This window comes from Zootoca vivipara, chromosome 2, assembly GCF_963506605.1.
Source record: "Zootoca vivipara chromosome 2, rZooViv1.1, whole genome shotgun sequence".
Taxonomy (NCBI): Eukaryota; Metazoa; Chordata; class Lepidosauria; order Squamata; family Lacertidae; genus Zootoca; species Zootoca vivipara.
In genome coordinates, this window is record NC_083277.1 from 29,107,742 (window position 1) to 29,114,621 (window position 6,880).

Below are 6,880 nucleotides of genomic sequence, written 5' to 3' on the forward strand. Positions count from 1 at the left end.
TCAACAGAATTAAGGTTACCCTCTACTAATATATATGCAGGTTTGTAATTATTATAATTAGTGTGAATGAAGCATTCAGAATGATGCTCAAAACATTTTGTTGCAGTACTGTGTAGGTTTTCACTAAATCACATTACCCGTATCTCACCCAGGACAGAACATTTCTGACACAATATTTCAGGTCTTTGAAACAAAAACAATTAAAAAGAAAAAGAAACTTCAGGGTGCTGGAACCATTCATGTGGAAACCATGATTCTGTTTCACTATGCAAAAGAGAATTTCACTTTTAAGACTTCCCTGTTTTCGCCCATAACACTGTACAGAACATTACGACAGGTACTGTTTATTATATTAATGTAAAACCAGCTAAGTAGTCAGTCATTAGCATAACTGTTCTCTCCTCAACAATACAACCTCCTATTAAAAAGGGGAAGAGAAAAGAGAGAGAGAGAGGAAGAAGCTCTTTACAATTCAATTAGCATTTTATTTTTTATCATTTTGTTTATTGCATTTCACCAAGAGTAGGAGTTTGACCAGACATACACAATTGAGCATAATAGATTCGCCTGACTTGGTAAATAATTTCGGGCTTCCCACCACGTTAACCCTTCTTTACCAACTGTGAGACAGACAGAAAGGAAGAAAGAAACATGAAGATTTGGTATTTGTTTAAAATATGAAACCTTGCTGCAACCTGGTCCTACCTGCCAATTCTCATGCATACCAAGCACCCTAATTGCTGAAGCTATAATACATACTCATTTAATTTGCATACAAATATAAAGTTTGCATAAATTAAGTATCTTCTACTTTAACAGGAGTGCTACAGTGGAATCTATAAAGCAAAGCTACCCTTAGTTTAGGCGCGGGGGGGGCAGTAGCGGAAGGAAAAGAACCATTAAACATTTGCTATTTCTCAAACCTAACCTGCTTAATAAGGACATACTACACATTACTAAAACTAATTGTGTGTGCATGTGTGTGCGTGCGCAAATTGCTCTGTTTCTTTTCAGTTTAGCTTTTAAAGAAAACCTCCGATGAGATCAATATTGATTTATAAATTCTTAAGCCTATCTACATACAGTCAAGAGGATACAACACCTTGCCTGTTATTTTTTAAAACATTTGTACGTTGTGAGATTTTAATAATACAAGGCTGAGAACGTCAATACAGAGAAATTTAAGCACATATTATTTTCTTCTGCAGCAGGTACTGGAAAGTGCAAAATCAGCACCACCAGAATCATTTGCAGCACTAGCCTGTGGCTTTGCTTTCTGCTGCTTCTCTTTTAAGAGTTAAAAATGTGGTTCTATTTTTTCTTCTGGGTTTGGGGAGTGGATGGGTTGGGGGAAGGGGGTATACGTGCAATGTGTACCGACTAATGTAATATTAATAAGCAATTAAAATATGGCGAACTTACTGAACCAGTTTACTCTTAATCACACACAAAGAAAGCAGTCAGATTATGACAAGATATATTCAGATTCTTGTTCTGCTAAACACTCATCTAGAGGGTGTCACTTTATTCAGAACTGCAGCCTTTACAATACTTGTAAAAGTTTATTTGCTTAAGTGTGCTGCATTTCACACCTATCACAGGTGCCCTCATTTGTGCATCAGAATCTAATTTACACTGCCTGTGCTGATCTGTAATGACAAAACATCAGATGCTCCTTTTACAATCTTGCTATTCGCTGCTTTACTTCTAATGAAGACACCTTCCAACCAGCAAGCTCTCTGCATGTTAAAGGTCAAAACACTTTCTTTAAAAAAAGATGCCTTGCAAAATGAAAGCAAACGGGGGAAACCCTAGAAGAAAACCTTCACATAAAGTGGTGTGACAATTAAGAGTAATTGTGCAAAATAAAAAGGCTACCTTTCCTAAAAACGTGTGAAAAAATAAGCTGCCACTACTGATACAGGTTATATTGGGGGGGGGGGTTTCAAAATTTAATGTATTCTCCCCTGTGTCATCTTGTTTTGTCAAGACATCAAATAGAATTGGAAAGTACAAAATAACAAGCCCTTGAGAAATCACAGAAGCCGACCTTTTTGATGTTGTTGGTTTACCTTGTTCTCAGTTATTTGAACAATGATGTTTTAGATTTAAGGGCAAGATAGAGAGCTTAAAAATTAGAACGTGCTATCAGCTATTGTTGTTTCGGTGTCCTTAAGCTTTTCCTTTAGAAAAGGTAATATAACATCTTACCAAACCACTGAAAGGAACTCCACCTCAAAAACCTGCATAGAATAATTAGCAATAATGGATGCTTGTTCAACGTTCATTCAAATTTCTCCCTCACCCCATCAAATGCAATACGGACAAGAGAGGAAACTGCACTGGAAAGGTTAACAAAAACAGGCTACTTCATATAAGTACTTGATTCCTTTTTTTTTTTAAAAAAGACACATCAGGCAGCTTTGCAGATAATAAGTATGTTACACCCCCCCCCCAAAAAAATCCTTCCTCTGCACATCAACTCTTGAAAACAGATAAATAAACATAGGGACAAAAAAAGGGGGGTGACACCTTATAAAAAAATAAAGGGCATTTCAAATGAATCCTGAGTTTCACAGCAAAGCTAATTTCCAGCAACACAGCCCTGCTTTCAGTAAAACAAACAAACTGCTTACAGCCGGCCAAGCTTCTCACCAAACACTATCAAGTTGAGACTGCGGGTGTCAGAACTTTCCCACAATCGAGCCAGACAGGTGTGGATGGGGGTGGATGAGGCGGCTGGGATTCCCCCTCTTTATCCTTTTATTTTCCCAAGCACAGTGGTTGGGGGTGTGTGTGAGAGATAAGATCACAATGCTTACCTATCAAGTAATAAACATTTCCTTGAAGAAAAACCAAGGTGTTTCTGCCAGCTAAAAAACAGCTGTTGATACTGTGCCTCTTTTCCTCTGCCTCTTTGCTCTATAAACCTTTAAGTTCAGCAAGACTTTCTTACCTCTGAAACGGACTAAGAGTTCGCAAGCATCTCCCCCAAAGTATCAGCCTGCTGCACTGTCAACAGCTACCCATTTATACTTCCAGCGCAATAAAAAGAACCAGAAATATAAGAGGAAGAAACCTGGGGTTTTCCCTATGCCTTTCTAGGTATACCAACAACTCCTAACAGCAGACTGCTCAAGAAGGTAAGGGAATTATTACATGAACATATTTGCTCTGTGTCTGTAACAGTTTAACATACCAATTTTGTCTGCAATATATAATCAATAGACTTCACTGTCAACATATACACACACGTTATCTATTTTGTTTTATTTGTGAACATACCTGAGGAAGCACAGCTGTGCATATTACCATCTGCAAGAATAATAACTAAAAACAAAACCTGGCCACTTTCCAGCAATTGTCTATTAAAACTGAATAATGGTGATGCCACAAGTTTCTATAAGGCTGCTTAATAATTTTCAGGAAGCCTTGGATTTCAGTGAGGAACAGAGACGACATACATAGGTGTGAGGGAGTACTAATTTATCTGTCCTGGCACAGATTATCTAAAATTTCCCTCTTTAAGATGTTCCCATTTTGAAAAACTGCAGGCAGAGTTCGCATCATGCTATCAGGCAGACAACTGTGTGAAAAGCTATAGAAAGTTATGATCTCATGTCAGTTTAATTGCATCACTCCGATGCTATTGTGCATGGCACCTCCTAATTCTCCTTATATCACAGGGGTGGGTGGGTATGTGTGTGTGTGTGTGTGTGAGAGAGAGAGAGAGAGAGAGAGAAGGGAGTAGAGTAGGGGGAATGTGTATTTTAAAAAAATAACCAAAACCAACAAATGGCGAACAAAACCTCAGAGAGAGAGAATAACTCCCTATCATAAGCTTTCTGATGATTTATGGTTTACTAACTCAGCAAGGTTACGCAACACTGCATGCCTTTTTAGATGCATTATTTGAGCCAGTTGAGATTTAATTAAGATCACAGCCTCCAAAATCCCTGTCAAATGAAAAATTCACAGAAGACAATGCACTATATATCCCCATGCAGATAGTCTCCTCTCCACGACTCTGGAATAACATAAGTTAATCCTTGTTTCTATGGTGGGAGACAAAAGTTGACTAATTTTGTTTTCTTTTGATGCTTGTGTTGTTTTCTGGTTTGTGTCATGAGATCATTCCTTAGTAATGGGGCAGAAGGGGGTGGGGGCAGTGGGAGTGAAAGAATGAGAGGGCAGTGGGAATTTGCAGAAATGTGTCCCAATACAGCAAGAGATATATCTTGACTTTCTAGCAGCTCTGCTGTGATGTCATCATGTTTTCACTTAATTAACCCCTGATGGTGCAGGCAGCATTTTATGGTACAAGTCCATTTCTGACAGTGTGCTGGCAATGGGCATATAGGCACTTAACTATGTTGTATTGGCAAATAAAAATCAACAAGAAAAATATCTGAAATGTTAAATCAGACAGATTATGTTATTTATTTCATTATTTACTAAAAGCATTCACAGCGCCCATCCCTTCACTGGAAGATCTCAGGGATGGAAATATACAACCAACAAAATGAAGTTAACAATATAAACTAATGCAATAGTTTAGGGGAAAGCAAAACAAACCAAAATACAGTAAAAAAAAGAGAAATCCACAATAAAATCGCAGATCCGTAAAACTATAAAAGCCAGTGGCAATCTCCTAATTTCAAACTTTCTAACCTGGGGCCCCTTCCCCAAGGCATGTCTCGATTTTATATGTTGAGAAGCATACAATGCTGAATGAGCTTCAAACCCCCTGATTAAAAGCATCACCTTCCCCCCCCCCCACTGGGATGCGTTTTTATCCCTAATAAGGTTTATCTGTGTAACAAATGCAGGCCTGGAATTTTTAAAGTGTTATTTTTAAATGGAGGCTCACAGGCAAAGAGTTTACCTCTTGCAGGCATATATTTCTATTTGCATTATCTTAATATCTTTTTGCTTATCTCAGGGTTTAAAAATGACAGGTGCTAGCAGTCTTTTGTTTGACAGGCCCCTACACAAATAACTGTCTTGCCTGAAAGGGCTAATGCACTACTAATGAACAATAAATCAGCTTTGATTATAAAGTGTCAGGCCAATCAGTTTTCAGTTCAGCTCTATCGCATCCTAGGCCAAATCAGCTATACTGTTTGGACAGGGTTTGTTTTCAGATTTACATCCTTATCAATGCAATTTTGGAGAGGACCGGGAAGGCAGTATGATTATTTAAAGCTGCCTAAAACAGAATGTTTATCTGTTTCTTGAAGGGAAGCTACAGTAGTAGAAGATCAGCATTGCTTCAAGAACAAATATCTCACATTGCTACAAGAATAAAAATGTATCACAAAGCGCTCATACGTTTAAGCCACCCATCTATACATGTATCTGCTCAGTGTGTGTGTGTGTGTATATATATATATATATATATATATATATATATATATATATATATATATATATATTCTGTTCAATCTGAACTCGAAGTGGGCAAGAAACGTAAGTGTATTTACATTAAATCTACTTAGAACCTGATCGTGAATAGCCCATATCACTAATCCTGCTGGAGCTGTTACATAAGATTACAAGGCACTTATGTGCATGCATTTATGTTTGTATCTTGCTATCTAGACACAGATTTTTTTAGATGTTTCAAAGATTTAGACCACTTTTTTAATATATATATATATATATATATATATATATATATATATATATGTGACATTTCCATGTTTCCTACAAATACAGCAATTTATGCCACTTTAATAATTATACATCAACAGCACTTTAACTTTTTTCAGAAACAAATCTTATTCATTTAGAACAATCATTTCCTGCTCATGAAGCTTGCCTTCACTATTTTTTTAATGCACCATCTTCAGAACACTGCTATCTATTTCTAAAACAGCGCTTTACATTTAATTCCCCACTTTCTGCAAACTTTCCACAAAACAAATGCATATTTGACCTATTCAGCTCCTCTCCTCTCTCAACTATGTCAGGTATGAAAGAGTTAATCTCAAAGAGGAAGCATGTATGTGCACTTTGCTCTAAACTAACCACCCACTTCCTAACAGTTCCCTCCTCCCTACTACCACCACCCCTTAGAAAAATAATCTCATTTTGCAGAAAAATTCAGTACTGCAGGACTGACACTTAGCTTAGTTACAGTTAGATCCAGTTACACTTATTTCTTCAGAACACATTAATACCAGTCGGTGTAAAAAAGAAGAAGAAAGAAACACCTTCCCATACTTAATTTCATGTGGCAAATTGACTGGCAAGTAAAATCAAACACTTAACTGTGCCTGGCACAGCATTTCACAGATCTGTAGTTTTACCCCTTCCCTTTCTTTTTCCTTTTCACAAAATACTATGAAGACACCCAAGCCACAAACACTGCAAAGAATTCAGTAAAAGTAAAAGCAGAAGACAGCAATAGAGAAACAATAATATTTCTTTAGATTCTCTTAAAACATCTTCAGTAAACAATCACACAGCATTCTCTTAAATCTAACTCCTCGCTAAGCTTTGCACTTGCTACAAGAGAGCAGTACAGCAGTAAATAACAGAGCATGCATTGCTTTCGTTCCCCCCCCTTCAAAAAATGTTCCCAAATCTTTCCCAAACTTCTGGATATGGAGAAAAGCAGGCCTGCACACTGTCTCTTTCTCTACCCCACCCCAAAAAGTCTGTTTTTTTTTAAAGCACCTCCATAAAACTCTTGATCAAGAAGTTGGTAAATGACAGATTTCAAATGGAGACTCAAGTTTAAAAAAGAAAACGAAAGAGAGGGAGGGAGAGATAGGAAAACAGCCTTTGCAAAATTGAAGACCATTATTATAACTCTGCATAAAGTAAGGTTTTTTCTCTTAAGAAGAAAATCGTAAAATCAATCATATTGACAAAC

The 6,880-nt window shown here is 37.1% G+C and overlaps 1 protein-coding gene across 25 annotated transcripts in view; it reads right to left on the minus strand.

Moving 5' to 3' along the window:
• The window catches only part of FOXP1 (forkhead box P1), a 548,710-nt gene that overhangs the window by 125,027 nt on the left and 416,803 nt on the right, over window positions 1–6,880 (minus strand). The gene's annotated exons all lie outside the window — the stretch shown is intronic.